The sequence below is a fragment of the Phascolarctos cinereus genome, unplaced genomic scaffold, assembly GCF_003287225.1.
Source record: "Phascolarctos cinereus isolate Bilbo 61053 unplaced genomic scaffold, phaCin_HiC Scaffold_726;HRSCAF=1367, whole genome shotgun sequence".
In the NCBI taxonomy this organism is placed as follows: domain Eukaryota; kingdom Metazoa; phylum Chordata; class Mammalia; order Diprotodontia; family Phascolarctidae; genus Phascolarctos; species Phascolarctos cinereus.
In genome coordinates, this window is record NW_027556098.1 from 390,383,763 (window position 1) to 390,405,678 (window position 21,916).

Below are 21,916 nucleotides of genomic sequence, written 5' to 3' on the forward strand. Positions count from 1 at the left end.
ACATTAGTCATGATGTTCTGTGTTCTAAGGGCCTTCCCAGCTCAAACATTCTGTGTTCTAAGGGCCCGTCCACCTCTGATATTCTGTGTTCTAAGGTCCCTTACAACTCTGCTATTCTGTGTTCTAATGGCCCCTCCCAGCTCTGCTGTTCTATGTTCTAAAGCCTCTCCCAGTTCAGACATTCTATATTCTAAGGACCCCTCCCAGCTCAGACATACTCTGTTCTAAGGGCCTTCCCAGCTCTGACTCTATGTTCCAAAGTCCCTTTTACAGCTCTAACATGTGTTCTAAGCTTTCTTCTAGGCTTGACATTCTATGTTTAAAATCCTGCCCAGCTCTGATATTCTCTTGTAAGGTCTGCTCTGCTCTGATTCTCTATGTTCTAATGTTCCAACTTTAACATCTTATGGTCTAACCAGTCAAGTCCTCAGGACCAGGCCACTAGACGAAGCTTCCCCAGGGCAGAGTTGGGGCATGGAGGGGAGGTATTTAGGGATCTGGTGACGTCACAGAAAAACAGGATTGCATAGGAAACTGTGACTCTCTGTTTTATATATATTTTTTAATTAGTACCAATATTGCCATCTATGTCTCCTTCTGAACTTCCTTTCACTCTCTTCTCTGTATTTAAAAAAAAAATTCACTTTCTTTCCTTCTCTTTTTGGATCGGGCATCACTAACCCCTTCCCCTCCACTGTCTCTCATAACTCCTTCCTGCCAAAAGCCTTCCCCTATAAGTAAAATCAAGCAAAAGAAATCCACATAGTGGCCATAAGGAGCCCATATTCTACCAGAAAATTGGTCCTCAAGAGATAAATCTTTTTTTAAACACAGCAACTTATTAAGACCTAAAGCAGGGACCTCCATTAGTGGAGGCAGCAGCCAAACCAATGAATCATAGTAATAGTAATAATAATAATGATGATAATGATGATGATGATGATAACAAGAAGAAGAGGAGGAGGAGGGAGGAGGAGGAGGAAGAAGAAGAAGAAGAAGAAGAAGAAGAAGAAGGAGAAGAAGAAGAAGAAGAAGAAGGAGAAGAAGAAGAAGAAGAAGAAGAAGAAGAAGAAGAAGAAGAAGAAGAGCAGCAGCAGCAGCAGCAGCAGCAGCAGCAGCAGCAGCAGCATTTATATGGTACTCTAAGGTTGGTAAAGGATCCCTGGTCTTCTTCTCAAAGGTTGGTAAGTCATGGATGATGTCTCTTCTAATTCCAATCCAACAAGCTTATTAAGTGCCTACCATGTTCCAGGTGCCATACTGGGTGCTAAGGATATAAAGACAAAAATGAAAGTCTCTGCCCTCAGGGAGCTTACATTCTATTGGGGAAGACAGCATGTCCATGGATGAGTTAATGCGAAGCATATACAAAGTTATTTTTAGGGATAGAGTAGTCACAAAAGGCATGGAGAAGGTGGTACCATAATGGTACTTTGATGGAGGCCAGGGAGTCTAAGAGGTAGGTGGTGAGCAGAGTGAGCCCTCCAGGCAATGGCGAGAGCACTTACAGAGATTCAACCACAGAAGACAGTTTGGTGGTGTAAGGGGAAGTGCAGGCAAGCTTGTTTGATTGGAACTGAGTGCACGATGGAGAATAATACTAGACAGGCAGGTGGAAGTCAGATGGTGGAGGACTTTAAATACTGGACTAGGACAAGAGAATTTCCTGAGGTCACACAGCCAGGGTCCAACTTCAAAATGGTGCAACCTCTCCCCCTCTTCTTCCTCCACATCCTCCTTCCTAATATCACAAGAAAAATTTTAGAATCTTAGGAATGTGTAGTAGAAAGAGCATTGGATTGCAGTCAAAGGAGCTGAGTTCAAATCCTGGGCTCTGTTAGTGACTACTGTACTTTATCATCTTGGGCAAATCACTGGGCCTCAGTTTCCTTCTTTGCAAAATGAAGAGGTAGGATTAGATGATCTCTAATGCTTCCTCCAAATCCTCTGATTTGGTCCACCTCTCGCCCCCACCTCCCTCCCTCTCCCTCCTCCTAGTCTCTCTGTCTCTCTGACTCTGTCTTTCTGTCTCTGTATATGTGTCTCTGTCTCTCTCTAACAGTTTAAGAAACTGAGGACTAAGGAGAAGTTAAAATTGCCCAAAGTCATAGAAGCAGTAATCAAATGAGCCCAAAATTTAAAACTGGACCCTTTGACTCCAAATCCAATCCAATCTATCACACATTTATGAAATGCCTACTATGTACAAGGTAGCTCAGTGAATAAAGTGCTGGGCCTGGAGTCAAGAAAACCTGAGTTCAAATCCAGCCTCAGTCACTCACTAGCGGTGTGAGTGACTTCACCCTGTTTGCCTTGGTTTCTTCATCTGTAAAATGGGCTGGAGAAGGAAATGGCAAACCACTCCAGTACCTTTGCAAAGGAAACCCCAAATGGGGTCAGGAAGAGTTGGACATGACTGAAAAAAAAACAAAAAAACAACTAAACAACAATGTGCTCAACACTGTGGGAAGAGCCAGAGATACAAAGAGAAAATTAAAAACAATTCCTGCTCTCTAATTCAACTTAAAACAAATATTTACTAAGTACCTACTCTGCAGGAGACCAAAATAAAACAGTCCCCACCTTCAATGACCTTACATTCTTCTTTAAAAAAATAACTTTGTATTGCTGTCCTTTTCTTTTTTGCATCACCATAGTTTCCCCCAGTATCTTCCCCCCACTTCCTAAAGAGCCATCTCATTTAACAAATGATATTTTCAAAGACAAAAGAAAAAGAAAAAGGAAAGAAAAAAATCAGTATAATTGATCAATGCATCAAAAAAGTATGAAAATAGATGCAGTGGCTGGGGTAGGGGGGTCTTCTTATCTCTCATCTTTGGAGCCACCGATGTAGTTCTTGATAATTCAGCAACATTTGTTTTTTGTTTGTGTGTTTAGTTTTTTTGCGTGTGGTTCTTTCCATTTCCATCGTGGTAGTCACTGTGTGTACTGTTTTCTTGGCTCTGCATCAGTTCATTTAGGTCTTTCCACTCTTCTCTGGAATCATCAATTCGTCATCTCTTACAGCATAGTCATGCTCCATTATAGTCATGTACCCCAGCTCATTTAGCCATTCCCTGACTGATGGGCATCTACTTTGTTTCCAGTTCTTTGCTACCACAAAAAAAAAAATGCTGCTTTGATATGTATATATATATATATATATATATATAATATATATATATATATATATATTATATATATATATATATATATATATATATATATATATATATATATATATATATATATTATATATATATATATATAGGGACTTTTCTTTTATCAATGGCTCCTTTGGGGTATAAACCTAGTAATGGAATTTTGGGTCAAAGGGTATGGCTATTTTTAGTCACTTGCGTAATTCCAAGCTGCTTTCCAAAATGCTGACTCACAGCTCCACCAACAGGGCACCAGTAGGCCTGTCTTACCACATCCCCTCCAACATGGACTATTCCCAGCTGTCATCCAATCTGCAGGGTGTGAGGTGAAATCTCAGGGCTGTTTTGGTAATCCACCCTCTCCAACTGCTGCTCACCCTTCAGGAGGAACAGGGCATTGATCTCCATCAACAAGAAAAGAGTCCCAGACCAATGGAGTCTGGGACTGAGCTTCCATTCTGATTTGCATAACTCTTATTCTTAAGTCATTCCAGGCAGTCTTTCATGTGGTTATTTGCAATTCTTTTGAAAACTTCCTGTTCATATCTTTTGACCTCTTATCTTCTGGAGAACGACCTTTGGTCTTATATTTATGCTCACATTCTAATGAATATACTCTTTTTTGCTACCCAACACTACGTGGCATGTGGCAGAATGGAAACAGCAATGGCTTTCAAGCCAGAGGAACTGGGTTCAAATCCAGCCTAGCCAATTTGATTAACCTCTATGTACCTAGTTTCCTCATCTCTAAAGCGTTGGGTTTGAACTAGGTGGACCACGAGGCAAGGCCCTTCTAAATCTAGGATTCCCAAGTCTAAGGTTGCTATTTTCTCCCTTGGGGTCTGCAGATATCTCTCTGAGGGAATGTGGTTGCTGTTTCCAGGTGGGTCTATAGCTTTTCCTGCTGCTCATTGAATGAGCTGAGTGCTTGGCATTGAAAATCGTCTCCTATGCCCTTGTTGGCTTCATGCCACAGGATGCCAACTCTTGACTCACAGATACAGTACAATGCACATTTCATTAACATCGTACAGGGAGCAGGGGTCCATCATTTGCTCTGCAGCACCTATCCCACACCATCACATCTCCCCAAAGGGAGAAGTTAAGGCCATGCTCCATTATGGGCCTGTCCCATACCTGTCCCAGAGGGTGTGATGAAATGGAGACATTGACTCTTGGCTTATATGTGCTTCAGGTGTCCTGTTGAAGACATAGAGGAAATGGTCCTAGGCTGTTAGAGCTGGGAGGGACCTTAGAACATAGAACATGAGAATGGATATTCAGAATGGAAAGGGCCTTAAAACGCAAGATGTTAGAGCTGATGGACCATAGAACATAGATTGTTAAAACTGGGAGGGGGTCTTAGAAAATAGAATGTTAGAACTTAGAACCTCAGAAGAACTGGAATGGACCGTAAGACATAGAATATTTAGTCCTTAAGATACTCTTAGAACATAATAGGTTAGAAAATAGACCATCACAACTGGAAAAGACCTTGGAACACAAAATTTCAGAAACGGAAGAGGCTTAAAACATAGACTATCTATTGCAGAATATTGGAACTTGAAGGAAGCTCAGAACACAGGAAATTCAAACATAAAATATCAAAGCTGAAAGAGATCTTAGGAAACATTTTCAAAGATGGAAAGGACCTTATTACAACGTAGAATGTCAGAGCTGCGAGGGCCTTTAGAACATAGAATATTAGAAATTAAGAGGGTCTTAGAACATAAAATATTAAAACAAGAAAAGAATATTATAATTGGAAGAAGTCTTAAAAAATAGAATTTCAGAGATGGAAGAGGACATAGAATGTCAGAGCTGGAAGGTCCCTTAGAACACAGGATTCAGGGCTGGGAGGGCCCTTAGAACAGGGGATGTCAGAGCTGGGAGGACCCTTAGAATACAGAATGTCAGAGCTGGGAGAGGCTATGGAGATCACCTAGTCCGGTGGTGTCAAATTCAAGTAGAAATTTTATTCAGTCATTTTTTCAGTTGTGACTGACTCTTTGTGATCCCATTTGGGGTCTTCTTGGCAAAGATGCTGGAGTAGTTTGCCATTTCCTTCTCCAGCTCATTTTCTAGATGAGGAAACTGAGGCAAACAAGGTAAAGTGACTTGCCCAGGGTCACACAGCTAGTAAGTATCGGAAGCCGGATTTGCACTCATGAAGGTGAGCCTTCCTGACTCCAGGCCTAGCACCCTATCCACTGAGCCACCTACCTGCTTGTAAACAGAAATAGGGTCCACTAAATTTCATATTAGGATCCCTAGCTTGACTTAGAAAACCACATATTAACATTACCTATATGCTATTGTACTTTTACTCATTTTGTTAAGTATTTCCCAATTAGATTTTCATCTGGTTTGGGCAGCTCTCAGAAGAGCTGCTTGCCCCATATTTGATACCTCTGATCTAACTCAATCCTCTCCTATTACAGAGAAGGAAACTTAAAAGCCCCAAATCCACACACCTGGTTCTGTAAGAGGCACAGCCAGGTTCTCCACTCTCTGCCCAGTGTACTCTGGGGTGAGGCTGGTCTGGGCAAGGGGAAGGGAAGGAATGTGAAATAGGCCCATCACCTGTGGCTAGAAGTGACCCTTAAGGGTAACCACGTGGTTGACAGGAGTCCTGGATCTAGTTTCATCTGCTCTCCTGGTCTCTTCCCTGAGCCATACTCAGGCCACAATAATTTGGGTGAAACGGATGTTATTGTTTATTTTATCTAGCCTCACAATTTCACTTTCAGTGAGGAAATCCCCCACATTCTCTACTTTGTCCAGGCTGAAAGTCCAGTGGCCTGTCGTGGGTGCAATCCCACTGATGGTGGACGCTGGAGCTTTGACCTGCCCTGTTTTGGACCAGTTTGTCCCACCATAGACAGCCTGGTGGCCCCCATTCCCTCGGGGCTCACCGTCTTGGTGCTCACTGCAGCTCAGAACTCTGGAGCTCAAGCAGCCTCAGCCTCCCCTGCTGTAGGGATTACAGGCATGGGCCACAACCCTGGGCTGCAGCTTAAAGTCTTAACCAGCTTCCTGGGGCCCAGAGCTACTCTGAGGCAGGATTTCAACCCAGGTCTTCCTCCCTCCAAGGCCACACCTCAGCCCACTGTGCTGTGCAGGCTCTGAGGTTATTATTAGCACAGAACTTGTCTTAGAGTGCATACATGAAAATTTCCTCCCCCACAGACCCAGGGATGGCTCATCGGGGTGGGGAGGTGTCTCTATGTTACATCAAATGTTCCTCAACGGACATGCCCTACGGTCACGAGGCCTGGGTTCAGATCCCAGCTCTGACACTTACTGTGCAGCCAGAGGCAAACCATTCATCTCCCTGAGCCCTTTCCTCCACTGTAAAATGGGGATAATAATATCTGTACTACTTACCTCCCAGGGCTTCTAGGAGGAGATCATTCTCATGCCGCCTTTAAAATAGTGCACCTATGTGCATTATCAGTCTCAATGGCTGTGCTTTGAGAACACAACATCCTTCAGTGAAATAAACTATCTCCAGCCTAGTTGATTCTCACTAGTGAACCCCATTTAAGAGTCAGAATGGCCAGTGCAGGGGTTCTTACTCTAGGGACCCCGATATTTTTTTTAAGATTGGGTCTCCCTGTATCTGAGAAAAATGCAGGGGCCCAATGCCACTACTGATTGTCAAGGGAATTTTGATCTGCTTCATCCCTTTATCCCTTTGTTAGACAATCTAGTGCCCACCCCCTCCTCATTTTCTGGTAGATCACCATATTATATTGAGGCAGCTAGGTGGCATGGTGGATTAGAGTTAGTAGACTCGGGAGTCAGAAGACCTAAATTCAAATACGGCCTCAAAAGCTTACTTGCTGTGTGACCCTGGGCAAGTCACTTAACCCCTATCTGCTTCAGTTTCCTTATCCGTAAAATGGGAATAATAACAGCACCTATATTCCAGGGTAGTTGTGAGGATCAAATAGGATAATATTTGTAAGGTGCTTCGTATAGTGCCTGGTACATAGCAGGCGCTTACTAATGGGGCACCTAGGTGGGGCACTGAGTGGATAGAGTGCCAGGCCTGGAGCGAGGAAGACTCATCTTCATTTGAACTTCCTGAGTTCAAATCTGGCCTCAGACGCTTACTAGCTGTATGACCCTGGGCAAATCTCTTCACCCTGCTCGCCTCAGTTTCCTCATCTATCAAATGAGCTGGAGAAAGAAATGGCAAACCACTCCAGTATCTTTGCCAAGAAAACCCCAAATGAGGTGATGAAGAGGCATACATGACTGAGAAATGACTAAACAAAAATAAATGTTTATTGATTAGTATTATTAATAATGATAATAATAATTATTATTATATTAGTGCCAAGTAGTATAGACCTTCCACTGGCTTAGTCCACTACCCTAAGCTCCAGAGATCCACTCCCTTAGTCCCCCTCCACAGGGCCTGAGATTCCAAGTGTGTGCCATCATGCTTAGCTGAATTTTTAAAAAAATATTTGGACAACAATCAGTATAATTGGTTCCCCTTGTAATACTATGTACTTTACAGTTATCCCTTTCACATTGCAGGAGTTAGGGGTGGGATGCCCCCACGATCTAGAAAGTCTGCATACAATTTTTTGTCCCTCCCTTAGTACCAGAGAAGAAGTCTGAATTATTATGGTATTAAAAGATAAAATATGTTGATATTATACAATACTATACATGTATTTTATGCATTGCTGAGTTTCTAAACTTGTTCTGTGTTGTCTACTGGCCTTTGCGCGTTGTCTGTGGCTTTCACAAAACTCCCCCCAAATTCCCATTTAATTTCTTATGCTGACTTGTGATAGATTGAGACTATGATGGAGAAAGTCACAATGTGGAAGGGAAAACTGCATTTTTATTCATTTAAAAATGGTATTCATGGCTGCACCACACTGACTGCCGAAAGGGTCCAGGACACAAGAAAGGCTAAGGATCCCTCATTTAGCGGGTGGATCGTAGGACCAGGAGTTGGGAAGGCCTGGCTTCCAATTCCATCTCGGAGGCTTTCTGGCCACACCATCCTAGCAAATCCTTTAGTCTCTCTGAGCCCCAGTATTACCACCTGTAAAATGGAGCTAATAATAGTAACCACCTCATAGGGCTGTTGTGAGGTTTAAATGAGGTTATGTATTGAAAGTTCTTTGGAAATCTTAAAGGGTTATATATCGCTATTATTTAATTTTTTTGTTCATATCTTTTATTTTTATATCACCTTTATTTCCTTACCTAACAAGTCTTCCCTTGTGCCAAAGAATTTAAAAAGAAAGAGAACAAAAAAAAATCAGCAAAATTAGCCAGCCAATCAGCTAAGTCTGTCAGTACATGCGCTATCCTACAGCCATAGTCCCCCACCTCTGTAAAGAAGGGATATAGAACATTAACTATTATTTAATTCCTTTTTTAATGAATGCTCAGCACACAAAAGATTCTATCAATGTTACCAACAGATCGCAATCATTCGCATTTACAGTTTACCAAGAGCTTTTATTGCCATGATTTCATTTGATTCTCATAGGAACCTTGTGAGGTCAGTTGTGAAAGTATCATCCCCATTTTGCAGATGAGAGAACTGAGGCTACAGTGAGTGACTTGCCCCAAAGTCACATAGATAGCAAAAGGTAGAACTGGGACTTGAACCCAGGTCCCTCCTGACTCCAAATTAGGAGAGAAACATGCCTGCATGCATAGGGTTGGACACACATGGATGACAAAGATAGTTCCTCCTCTCCCCAAAGCCTTAGACTATGAGTCAGCTCACTGATTAGAGGACATCTAGAAACTGTAGCACTGATCGTGAACAACTCACACGGCTTCGCCACGACTAAGTCATGCCTCACTAATCTTTTTTTGGACAAGATTATTAAATTGGGAGATCAAGGGAATTCTACAGGTAGAGTTAACCTATATATTAGCAAAGGATGTGACCACACATCTCAAACTCTTCTCATGGAAAAGATGAAGGGATGTGGGCCAGACTATAGTACAATTGGACGGAATAAGAACTGGTTAAATGTCCAGACTCAGGGAGCTTTCCATAATGGTTCCACATTAACTTAGGTCTCTAGTGGAGCGCCCCAGAGATCGGTGGTTGGCCCTGTGTTGTTTAACATTTTTATCAGTGACATAGATAAAGGCTATGGTGTGCTTATCAAATCCATAGGCATCACCAATGAAGGAGGGATGCCTAACACACTGGATGAGAGTCTGAATTCCAAAAATGTTGTCAGGCTAGAATATTTAGATTGACTAGGGACCTTGAGTCCAAGCCACGTGAGAAAGGGTTGGGGGCACTGTCGATGGTAACCCTAATGAAGACAGGGTGTATGTGACAGCTGTCTTCAAGTATCTGGAGGGCTGATGTGTGGAAGAGATTGGACTTGTGTTTGGACCCAGACAGTAAAACTGGAGCAATGTTGGGAAGGAGGGGTGTCATTTGCAAATAGGCAAATTTAGGCTTGATGTAAGGGAAAGACTCCCTCATCATGAAGAGTCACCCTAAAATGAAATGGGGGGCTCCTGGAAGTGGTGAGTGTCCTTCCAGGAGCAGATGGGGGTGGGGGTAGGGTCTCCATGCAGACGCTGGATGGCCCTTGTTGGAGGAGCTGGGAAGGGGATTCTTAAGCAGGCATGGCCTTGGCTCGATGACCTCAGAGGTCTCTCCCCACTTAGATGCTGTGACTCGGTGAGAGGTCAGTTTCTACCATGTCTTGTCTCCAAGTGAGGGGAACCCAGGAATGGGGTTAGCAAGATGAAAACTGTGTCCTCCTCTCCATCAACCAGGCTCCAAGCTCAAAACTTGTTCCACACACTACCCGAAGAGTATGTGTGATTGTATGTATGGAGGAACATGTGTATGTGTGTGTGCTCATGTGCACACATGTATACACATGTTTAAGTATATCATGTGTGTACAAGTGTATGCATATGCTTGTGTGCACACGCATGTCCACATGTACATGTGTTTGTGTCTGTTTACATTTATCATGTGTGGGCACACGTGTGTTCGTGTGCATGCATGTTTGTGTGTACACACATGTTTTGTGTGCTGTGTTGCATTGTTGCACATGTGTGTGCATGTGTACTAGGGTGTTTGTGTTCATGTGTATGCCTGTATGTGTTGTGTACATGTATATTATGCATATATGTATGCATATGTATATGTTTTATATGTTTTGTGTATCCTATATTATAAATGTGGGCTAGCACATGTTGTGTACATGTGTATGAATGTGTGCATGTGTGCTATGTTTACGCATGCGTACATGGTTCTGTATGCACACATGTATGTGTATATTGTATGCGCACACAGGCATATACATGTATGTTTATGTGTGTATGTGTCTGTGTGCATGTACCTATGTGGGCACGTGTGCATGTGCATGTATGTTTGTTGTATATGTGTATGTATATGCATGCATGCATGTGTAGTGTGTGTGTGTGTGCGCGTGTGTGCAGGGGCAGAGGGACAGTGGAAGCATCCCATCAGCTGAAGGGCAACTTTTAATGCAGGTGAACTCTGTGGACCAACCCCCTCACTGTTTCCAGGAGTGACGAGCAGAAATTCAGCTCCTCTTAAAATTCTTCGCAATGAGTTTGAGGGAGAAAATAGATATGACGTGAGGAATATGCCTCACATTTCATGGTCTGGGAAGAAAACTGAGCATATGTTTGTGTGCCTGTGTTTGCATGTGGGAGCACATGTGAGAGGGAGACTGAGACCAAGACAGACGGAAAGAGACACAGATAGAGAAACAGAATTGAGACAAATGGAGACAGAGACCTGGAGAGGGGGAAGATGATAAGAAAAGGAAAAGACAGAGTCACAGAGAGAGAGACAGACAGACAGAGATGGGGAGAGAGACAGACAGACAGAGAGACACAGAGAGAGGCACAGAGGAAGACAGAGAGAAATGCCACTTTGGTAGCTAGCCACAGGGCTCAGTATAGACCAGATTCTCAGTAAAGATGTTACTTTGAATTGAAAAGTAAAGGGTGGTTGTTTTGTATGAACATAAACATGCTTGTGTATGTGTATCTCTCAGTGCCTCTTTAGCTCAGTGCCCACCTATGTGTCCCACGCAAGTGTGACCTTATGAGTGTGTGTGTAATTAGGTTCCTGGGTCTATCCTCATGTGTGTGATTGTTTGAGGGGTGTGTGTGTGTGTGTGTGTGTGTGTGTGTGTGTGTGTGTGTGTGTGTGTGTTGAAGGGGTGAGGTCACACTTTCTCTACGGGCCATCTTGGTGAAGAGTGAAGAGGTGGCCACAGACTGGCTCAAAGTGTCGCACAGACAGAGAAAGTGAGCCATAAACTGCACACTTTGAGCCGGCTGGTTCATTTGACACTTGCTAACTGTGAGACCACCTGTTCTGCTATCAGTCACCAGAGGAAAACAGAGCTTTCCTGAAATGGGGATTTCGACGCGAGTTGGGTTTGGTGGGAGGCGGGGGAAGGATCCCCACCCCTTGCTGTTTTCCAGAGGTCCTCCCCATGCCCCTCCCAAGAACAGGGGGCATTCTCTAATGGGATTGCTCCTCCAGCCTCAAAGAGTTGAAAAAAGACACCCCAATCCCTGCCACACTCTATGAACATTTTGGGGAGCAGTTCTTGAGAGGAGGTTGGGGGAACAGTTAAAGCCCTTGGGGTGGTGGTTGGTGCTCACAGAAGGGCATGGGGAGGCACCGCCTACCAGTGGGAACATTGTGGTAACAGTGGCTCTCAGATAGGGGTGCTAGGTTTGGGGGGCTCTGTGCTCTGGGGCTCAGACAGCCCGGGCTGGGGGCAGGGTGCTGGCAGCAGGCAGGGCTGCGGCCTTGGCTAGGACGCCCGGCGCCCGGGGCGGGCCGTGCCATGCCCTGGCCATGCCCGCCTCAGATGGCTTGTTAATTTCATCATTTTGCCCCGTTATGGCTCCCCCAGTTGCCACGGCTTTTATAAACAAGCATTTCGGTGACCTTCACCTTGCGGACAGCAGCCTTTTCAGCCCTGTAGGAATCCCGAGCTCTGAACGTTTATAAATAAGCCTTCTATCAAGTTCCACAACAGGTGTGCCCTCCCTCCCTCTGCCCCCTCCCCGGCCTGTCCTAAAACTGAACAGTTTCACCAAGCAAAGAGAGGCCGCCTGCCTGCCCGCCCCCGGCTCTCTTAAAGGGGTCGCCAACCGGCCACTGCTCAAGCGCCTGCCTGCCTGTGCTGGAGGGCTGGCACTGGACTCCAGCTCCGCCTCCGCCCCCTCCTTCTGCTTCCCTGCGCAGAGGCCCGGGCCCCCTGGGACCCTGAGGATGGTGCCCGCCTGACTCCCTTCCCCCATCTTCTTCCCCTCCAGAGGGCTCCCAGGCCCACCTGGGAGAGGGAGCTGTCAGCCACCCACTCCCCTGTCCATCCCCCAGCAGCCCTGCTCAGGACCCCTCCTCCCATCTGGGGCAAGAATGCCCACATCTCCCCTCCCCTCCCCCCAACACACACCCTTCCTGCTCTCCAAACCAACTCACTGACCCTCGACATTCTTTTAATGAAAAAAGACGATTGCATCACAGTCTCAGGACTGGAAGAGACCTCAGAGGCGGTCAGTTTTCACTTCATTCCCAGGAGGGATTGTTTCCTTCTGGGTTCTTGGATCTTCAGCCCCTGATGCACAGTAGGCACTTCATAGATGCTTGTAGATTGGTAGATTGATGAGGGAGTCCAGTCTTATTTTACAGTTGAGGAAACTAACACATTAGCAAAATTAAATGGAGTGCCCACAATCACACAGCTAGTGAGTGACTGATGTGGGATGCCACCTGGGTGTTTTCTCCCCAGGTTGGTCCAGCACGTCTATGTATTCAGTCAGCCAGCATTTATTAGGGGCCTACTACATGCAATCAATCAACCAAGCATTTATTATGAGCCTGTTCTGTATAATTGATGGGTCTCCTCCGACCTGTCTGACTGCTCTTCCTCATTCTCCTTTGCTGGATCTTCATACAGGGCCCACTAATAGTGGGTATTCCTGGGCCATCTTCTCTTCTCCCTTTATGCTATTTTCTATTGGTGATCTCCTCAATTCCCATGGAGCCAGTGATCATCTCTATGTAAATGATTCCTAGTTCTATATATCCAGCCCTAATATTTCTCCTGAACTCTTTTGTCTTTTGGACACCTCAAACGATATCCTGTTAGTGATGGTGGTGTTGAGTTGTTTCAGTCATGTCCAACTCTCCATGACCCCATTTGGGCTCTTCTTGGCAAAGATAATGGAGCGGTTGGTCCTTTCCTTCTCCAGCTCATTTCACAGATGAGGAAACTGAGGCAAACAGTGTTAAGTGACTTGCCCAGGATCACATAGCTGGTAAGCGTCTGAGGCTGGATTTGAACTCAGTTCAGGGCCGATGCTCTATGCACTACGGCAGTGGCTCTGGAGTCAGGAGGAACTGAGTTCACCTATCCTGTAGACATCTCAAACCAACATGTCCAACACGGCCCTCCTTACATTTCCTGCCAAACCTTCCCCTTCTCCAGCTTTTTTATTCCTATTCAGGACACCATCATTCCCCAGTCGCTCAGGCCGCAGTTTCCATGTTATTCTCTCCTCATCCCTGGGACTCACCCCATCTGCCCAATCGATGATCAAGCGTTGTCCTTTCTATCTTCCCAGCATCTCTCACCTGCCTCTTCTTGGGCCTTCTATCGCTGCCATCACTCTGGGGCAGAGTCTCATCGCCTCGCACCTGGGCTGTTGCAATAGCTGGCTTGTTGTGGCTCCAGGAGGTGCCTCGTTTGCTGCTGGCCACACAAACAAACAAATTACGGATGAGGCAAGGGGAAACAGTCCCTTGACCTCAGGGAGCTTCCATTCTAACGGGAGGAGGGGCGGTGGAAACAATATGCACATCATAGATAGATACAATAAAAAAGTTCTACAGGGTGGCTGGTTAGCTGACCATAGGGTACAGTGTTGAACTCTGAGTCATGAAGTGTGGCCTTTGACACTGAATTCTTGGCAAGTCACTTAATACTCTTAATACTCCTGACTTTCTGTCCCATGCCTTAGAAACCCCTTCACCCTAGAAGCTCACCCTACCCCTTCAGCCTTTCTCTCTGATTGGCTGGTTCCTCCCCAGACTTCTGTTTTATTTTATTTTATTTTATTTCATTTTATCTTGTTTTATTTTATTTTATTTTATGGCAATTGGGGTTAAGTGACTTGCCCAGGGTCACACAGCTAGTAAGTGTTATGTGTCTGAGGCCAGATTTGATCTCAGGTCCTCCTGACTTCAGGGCTGGTGCTCTATCCACTTCGCCGCCTAGTTGCCCCTAAGTAGCTCCAATAATTGTTTTAATTTAATTTTCTTTTTCTTTTTAAGGTGATTGGGGTTAAGTGACTTGCCCAGGGGCACGCAGCTACGGACTTCCATTTTCAGGGCGATGCCCAATCCAGCCGTGTCTTCCTTCCTCTCCAGGTTGCATTCTTTCCCAAGCCTCCATGCTGAACGCCTTTACCTCTTCTCATCACCCCCATTTCGGGCTTCTTTTTATGTAAGAGTGTAAGGTCCTTGAGGACAGGGACTGTCTTTCTGCTTGTATTGTCCCCTCAATGCTTAGCACAGTGTTTGGCACACAGCAATCCTTAATAAAAGCTTATTGACTCAACTCCCCATATCCAATCTGTTGCTAAGCCTGTTGACTTTACCTTTGTAACATCTCTTGCACACTCCCCCTTCTCTCCTCTGACCCTGTCCCCTGTCCTCATCACCTCAAGCCTTAATTACTACAATAGCTGCTGGTGGGTTTGCCTGCCTCCCGCCTCTCCCCTACTCAGTCCACCCTTCACTCAGCTGTCAAAGGGATTTTCTTAATGGGCAAATAAAGCCATGTCATCTCTTTACTCAATAAACTCCAGTAAATAAGCTCCTTGCTCAGTCACCTCCAGGGTCCGGGCATTTTCACTGCCTGTCCCTTAGGCCGGGAATGTTCCCCTTTCTCATCTCCACCTCCTGACTTCCTTCGAGGCCCAGCTAAAATCTCACCTTCTCCAGGAAGCCTTTCCTGATCCCCCTTAATCCTAGTGCAGGGGTGGAGAACCTGCGGTCTTGAGGCCCCATGTGGCCCAATGTTACCGCTGTGCTAGTGTCTTCCCACCATTGAGCTTGTCTGTATGTAGTTTTTACCTGTCACTCTATTATAGTAGAAGCACATCGCAAACATTAGGTGCTCGATTAACGCTGATTGGCTGACTGACCTGAGCTGACTCAGCCACATGGTATGCCAGGCACTTTGCGTTTATAGATTACAGAGAGTTGTTGAGTCACAGCTTCCACGTGGGGAGTTTCCTACATGGCTTAATATCCCTGCCCTCCAAAATGAGAAAATAAAAAAGGAGGTTGGATACCCCCAAACGTTTTTGTAAACAGTGCCCAGCCCCAGCCCCCACCTGTAGAAATACTTCAGAAAGTATCCTTGATGGGGCAGGGGGGAGGTGATAATGGTGGTGGAGAAGGGTGATGCTGTTGGTGATGACAGTAAACACACCTACCTACTGCAGGGAGGGAGGGTCTGCACTAGGTGTTACTGAAGAGACCAAGGCTGCAGGTAAGCTCTGCTCCTGATCCTGGAAGAGTTTACAGTAGCGTCAACAAGCATTTATTATTTTTTTTATTAATTTATTTTGATTTATCAACAATCACTTCCATATGCTTTTGAGTTGAAAATTTTTCTCCCCCTTTCTCCCCCCCCACCCTCCCCAAGACAGCGCACAATCTGACATAGGCTTTACATTTACATTCCTATTAAACATATTTTCACATTAGTGAAGTTGTAAGTAAAAATTAAAACCAGTAGGAGGAACCATCAGAAAGAGGAAACAAAACTCAACAGAAGGTAAAAATAAGTGATAGTGATTCGACTTCCATAGTTTTTTCTTTGGATGTGGACACCATTTTCCATCCCGAGGTCTCTGGAGATGTCTTAGATCCTCGTAATGCTGAGAAGGGTTCAGTTTAACAATCTTAGTCATTGCATAACGTGGCTGTTATTGTGTACAAAGTCCTCTTGGTTCTGCTCACTTCACTCAGCATCAGACCATACAAGTCTTTCCAGGTTTTTCTGAAGTCAGCCTGTTCATCATTTTTTATAGCACAATAGTATTCCATTACATTCATATACCATGACTTGCTCAGCTATTCACCAATGGATGGGCATCCTCTCAGTTTCCAATTCTTTGCCGCCACAAAAAGAGCTGCTATGTATATTTTTGTACAGGTGGGTCCTTTTCCCATTTGTTTGATCTCTTTGGGATATAGCCCTAGAAGTGCTATTGCTGGATCAAAGGGTGTGCACATTTTTGTAGCCCTTTGGGCATAGTTCCAAATTGTTCTCCAAAATGGTTGGATCATTTCACAACTCCACCAACAATGTATTAGAGTTCCAATTTTCCCACATCTTCTTCAGCATTTATCACTTTCCTGTTTTGTCATGTTGGCCAGTCTGATAGGTGTGATGTGGTACCTCAGAGTTGTTTTGATTTGCATTTCTCTAATCAATAACGATTTAGAGCGTTTTTTCCTATGACTATGGATGGCTTTAATTTCTTCATCTGAGAACTGTCTGTTCATATCCTTTGACCATTTATCAATTGGGGAATGGCTCAACAAGCATTTATTGAGTGCCTACTATGTGCCAGGTGCTATACAAATCCTCACCCACCCCCACCCCCAAACATTCCCTGCCCTCGAGGAGCTTACAGTCTAATAGGGGAAGATAACATGCAAACAACTGTGTTCAAAGAAGATAGAGACAGGATATATTGAGGGGAGCCTGAGAGGGGATTAAGATTGAGATTAAGAAAGACTGGGAGACAGCATGGCGTAATCACTAGAGTCTGGGGTCAGGAGTCCTGGGTTCAAATACCAATTCTGCTACTGATTTTCTGGGTGACCTCCAGCAAGTTACTCTTTTTTTTGGGGGGGGGGCTAGGCAATGGGATTAGATGACTTGCCCAAGGTCACACAACTAGTTAGTATTATATGTCTGAGGTCAGATTTGAATTCAGGTCCTCCTGACTTCAGGGCCAGTGCTCTACCCACTATGCCACCTAGCTGCCCTGGGCAAGTCACTCTTCTGGGCCTCAGTTTCTTTTTCTGTGCAGGGCCAAGTTTAGATTAGCTTCTTTCCAGCTCTAAATTCTGTGAATGTAAGGATGTTATAATATTATATCTACACATATTACATGTTATTGTATATAATATAAAACATTCCATTAACTACAAATGCTTTAAGATTTCTCAACATCTTTCTTAACAACAACATTATGAGGCAGGTAGTATAACCATCACCCTCCACAGTCTGTGGGGGAAACTGAGGCTCAGGTGGTGGCAGAGCCTGAGCTAACATCCAGGTCCTTTGATTCCAAGACTCCAAGACTCGATTCTTGGCTGTGTCCCAGCTTTACATAATGGTGATAGGAGTGGATCGTAGGAGGATATGATACCGTATGAACGGGAAACCGGGGCTGTCCAGTCAACTCCATCACTTTAATAATTAGAAAACTGAGGCCCACAGATGGAAAATGACTTACCCAGGGTCACATAACTAGGATGAGACAGAGTGGGGATTTGGACCCAGGTCTTTTGACTTCAAGACTAGTGTTCATTTCAGGATGTTATACTGTCTAGGGGCAGCAAGGTGGTGTAGTTGAGAGACTGCTGGGCCTGAAGTCAGGAAGACCTGAGTTCAAATCTGGCTTCAGATACTTACCAGCTATGTGATTCTGGGCAAGTCAATCAATCCCTTTTGCCTCAGTTTCCTTATCTGTAAAATGAAGTGGAGAGGGAATGGAAAACCACTCCAGTATCTGCCAAGAAAACCCCCCAAAGGAGTCACAAAGAGTCAGACACAAATGAAGATGACTAAAACATAACATCTAGGAAGCAGGAGGTGGTAAAGTCTAGAGGCTCTTTGTATGAGAGAGATGTAGAGGAGCTGGAGGAGGTGAGATGTATCAGAATCCCTCTGGGATAGTGGATGGTGTATACACCACAGAACAGTCCAGCACAATGGTTAGCACAGGGACCTAAGAAGTCCTGATAACTTACGGCAGGGATCCTTCATCTTTTTTGTCATGGACCCCTTTGGTAGACCAGTGAAACCTATGGATCCTTTCTCAGAATAATAGTTTGAAATGTACAATTGCCAGGGAAGTTAATTGTAATAAAGTACAGTTATGAAAATATTTTTAAAAAGCCAAGCTCATGGATCTTCTGAATTCTGTCCATGCATCCCAGGTTAAGAACTCTTGCGTTATGGAGACAGAGACATCAGGGAGAGAGACCGGGAAGGGGTGGTAGGGAAGCCTGGAGACTCACTCCTCAAGTCCATAAAGACTCTGGAACCCCAAGCAAAGCACCTTTTCCAGTGACCCTTGACCCAGAGGCTCCCCCATAGCTGGTGGCATATACCATTAATCCATTCCCTAGGGAAGCCAGGGGCCAAGTAGACAGAGGCCAGTGGCCTCCCAGTTATGATGGTGATTACAACTGGGCCCAACCCTGAGGATGAGACCTAGAGAGAGGGCCTGGGGAGAAGAAGCTCAGACGAGGAAAAGAAAAGGGCATCTGCCCACAAACCCCAACCCCCACTCTGCCCCAGGTCTCCAGTCCCATTTCTGCCTGAATTCTGGGAAGATTGGGGTCTGAGAACATCACCAGCTTTGTTGCCCTGTGGAAAACAATAACAGCTTTTTGGCTTCTGGTGAGCGGCGTCCCTTTTTAATGCATTTGTCGTCCCCGGGGGCCGTGTCTAATTACTCACTGGGCATGATGCAGCAGGCCAAACCATGAAGAAGCCGAGTTCCCGGGGGCTCAGGATATCAGGGTGGGGGAGGAGGGGAAGAGGGGCATCTGTACTTTGCTGCATGAGAGGTGTCTAGGCAAGAGCCAGGGTGCTTGGCCCTGTGGGATCAAGATTCCAGAGATGAGAGTTGGTGGGCCTTCAAGATTGTCGGGGGGAATCATAGTACTTAGAACCAGAAGACACTATAAAGTCTAGCCCAGACCTCCCAGCTGACCAAGGAGCCGATGGAAATCCATGAAAAGGGAAGCGATTCATCTAAAGTCATGTTGGCACTAAGGGACAATGCAGGGATCAAACCTGGGTCGTAGAAACGTAGATCTAGAGTTGGAAGGAGCTCTAGAGGCCATTTTACAGATGAGAAAACTGAGGCCCAGATTCACATCGGTAATAAGAGTCAGATACAAGATTCGAACCGACATCCTCTGAGTGCAAAGTCAATGTTCTTTCCTTGTCCATACTGTCTCCCCACTATCCCTCTGGCCATTTGGCTGCTGAAATTAATGACAGCACAAGGAGGGACACTACTGACTGATCTTGGACAAGACAATGAGCTCACTGATTCTCAGTTTTTCTGTCTGCAAAATGGCAGTCATCTTAAGAGCCCTGCCCCCTGTGTGTCTCACCTGGGTGTTTGCAGAACAAATGAGAACATTGCTATGGAAGCGTTTTAAGGTCTTTAAGGAAAGCTTTGTAAATATGAGTAATAATTACTGCCATCATCACCCACATCAACATCATCCTCATTATTTGGGGAGTTCCTTCGCTGCTCCCTCCCATCTTGCTTGTTTTTCTGTCAGTCTCTCTGCCTGAAGGGAGATGATACAAGAATTCTGTAGGGCTCTGGACCTTGTTGCTTGGGGACAACACCAAGACAACTAATTATCCCTCAGAGGTCTCACCACAGGCCACTGTCCAGGCTCTCAATTCCCTGCTGGCTGCCTTCCCTTCCCGAAGCGGTCCACAGAACAGGGCCCCTCCTTGGCCCCTCCAGACATAGACTCACTGCCCTGGAGGGGAGAGCTTGCTCACCAAGTCCTCAGTAAGAAAGGCCCCAGTCAGCCCCACAGACTCCCAATTTTAGACCAAACTTGTGATTTCATTTATATGACAAATACCCCATGAGAAGCAATGCCTTTGTGATGTATAGTCATAGAGAGGTGCCCAAGGAGAGGATGCTCAGGAAAGAAGGAGGAAAAGAGAAGGGTGCCTGGCCACATTTTTGCCTGCATCCTGGGAAGACTGGAGTCTGAGAACATTGTGTTAGAGATTGGAACTTGGGGTCAACAGAATCTGTGCCTGTGTTTTTGTGTCCATATTAGTCTACAGTCTGTATCTGCATCTACAATTATGTCTGTGTCTTTGTTTATGTCTTTATCCCCATTTATGTCTATGACTACATCTTTGTCTATATGTCTATGTCTTTATCCACATTTATATCTATATCTATGAGTACATCTATGTCTATATCTATGTCTGTGTCTTTATCCACATTTATGTCTCTGTCTATGATTATGTCTAAGTCTTTGTCTATGTCCACATTTATATCTATGTCAGTGATTCTATCTATATCTATATCTATGTCTTTATCCATATTCACGTCTATGTCGACATCTGTATATGTCTTCCTCTATGTCTACATTTATGTCTGTCTCTATAGCTATATCTATGTCTATGTCTGTATTTATGTTAAAATTTATTTCTACATCTATACCTGTCTTCATCTACATTTATATCTATGACTGTATCTACATTTATGTCTAAATCTATATCTACACATACCGCTATATATCTTTGTATATATATGTGCATGTTTGTGTACATATATGTATGTGTGTATATATTTAGTCTGGATCTGTGATTCCATCCACCCAGGGAACTTCTAGTGTGAAAAAAAAATGCAGATCAGCAGATCATCAGGAACTTACAGAACTGGGCTTTGTACCCAGGTCTGCTAATTTCAAAACCAGTATTCTGTTCAGGAATATACTATACTGTCTAGGAAAGCAGGAGGTGATAATACACTGGATCTCCATGCATCAGAGAGCTGTAAAGGAGCTGGAGGAGGTGAGTTACAATGGGATCCCTCTGGGATAGTGGATGGTATGTGTATCACAGCAAAGCGAGCCTCATACAATGGTTAGCAGAGGGGCCCAAAGAATCTTAATATCACATGGAAAGATTCTTAACTGTTTTGTGTGTCCTGGACCTCTTTGGCAGTGTCTGGTGAAGTCTATGGACCCCTTCTCAGAATAATAGCTTCAAATATATAAAATAAACTCGGTAGGATTACAAAGGAAGCCAGTTGAAATAAAGTAAAGTTATCAAAATCTTTAAAAAAAAAAAACCTCCCATTCAAGAACTCCCTGAAATCTCTCCATGAACCCTGTGAAACTCAAGTTATGGATCTTGCTCCAATGGAGGCAGAAGCATCAGGCAGTAGGGTCAGGAAAGGCAGAAAGGCCTACAGCCTCTATGCCTTAAATCTACAAAGACTTTGGACACCCAAGCATGGTATCTTTCCCAGTGACCGTTGGTCCAAAAATTTGGGTTTGAGAATGTGTTCTTGTTGGAGATTGGAACTTTAGGTTGTTAGGATTTATGGCCATGCTTATGTTTATGTCTATTACTACATTTACATATCTATCTCTATATTTGTCTATGTCTGTGTCTGTATCTATTATCTATGTCTATATTTATGTCTACGACTGTGTCTATGTCTTGTCTGCATTTATGTCTATGCCTATGACTGTGTCTATGTCTATGTCTATGTCTATGACTGTGTCTATGTCTATGTCTATGTCTATGTTTATGTCTATGACTGTGTCTATGTCTATGTCTATGTCTACGTCTATGACTGTGTCTATGTCTATGTCTATGTCTATGTCTATGTCTACGTCTATGACTGTGTCTATGTCTATG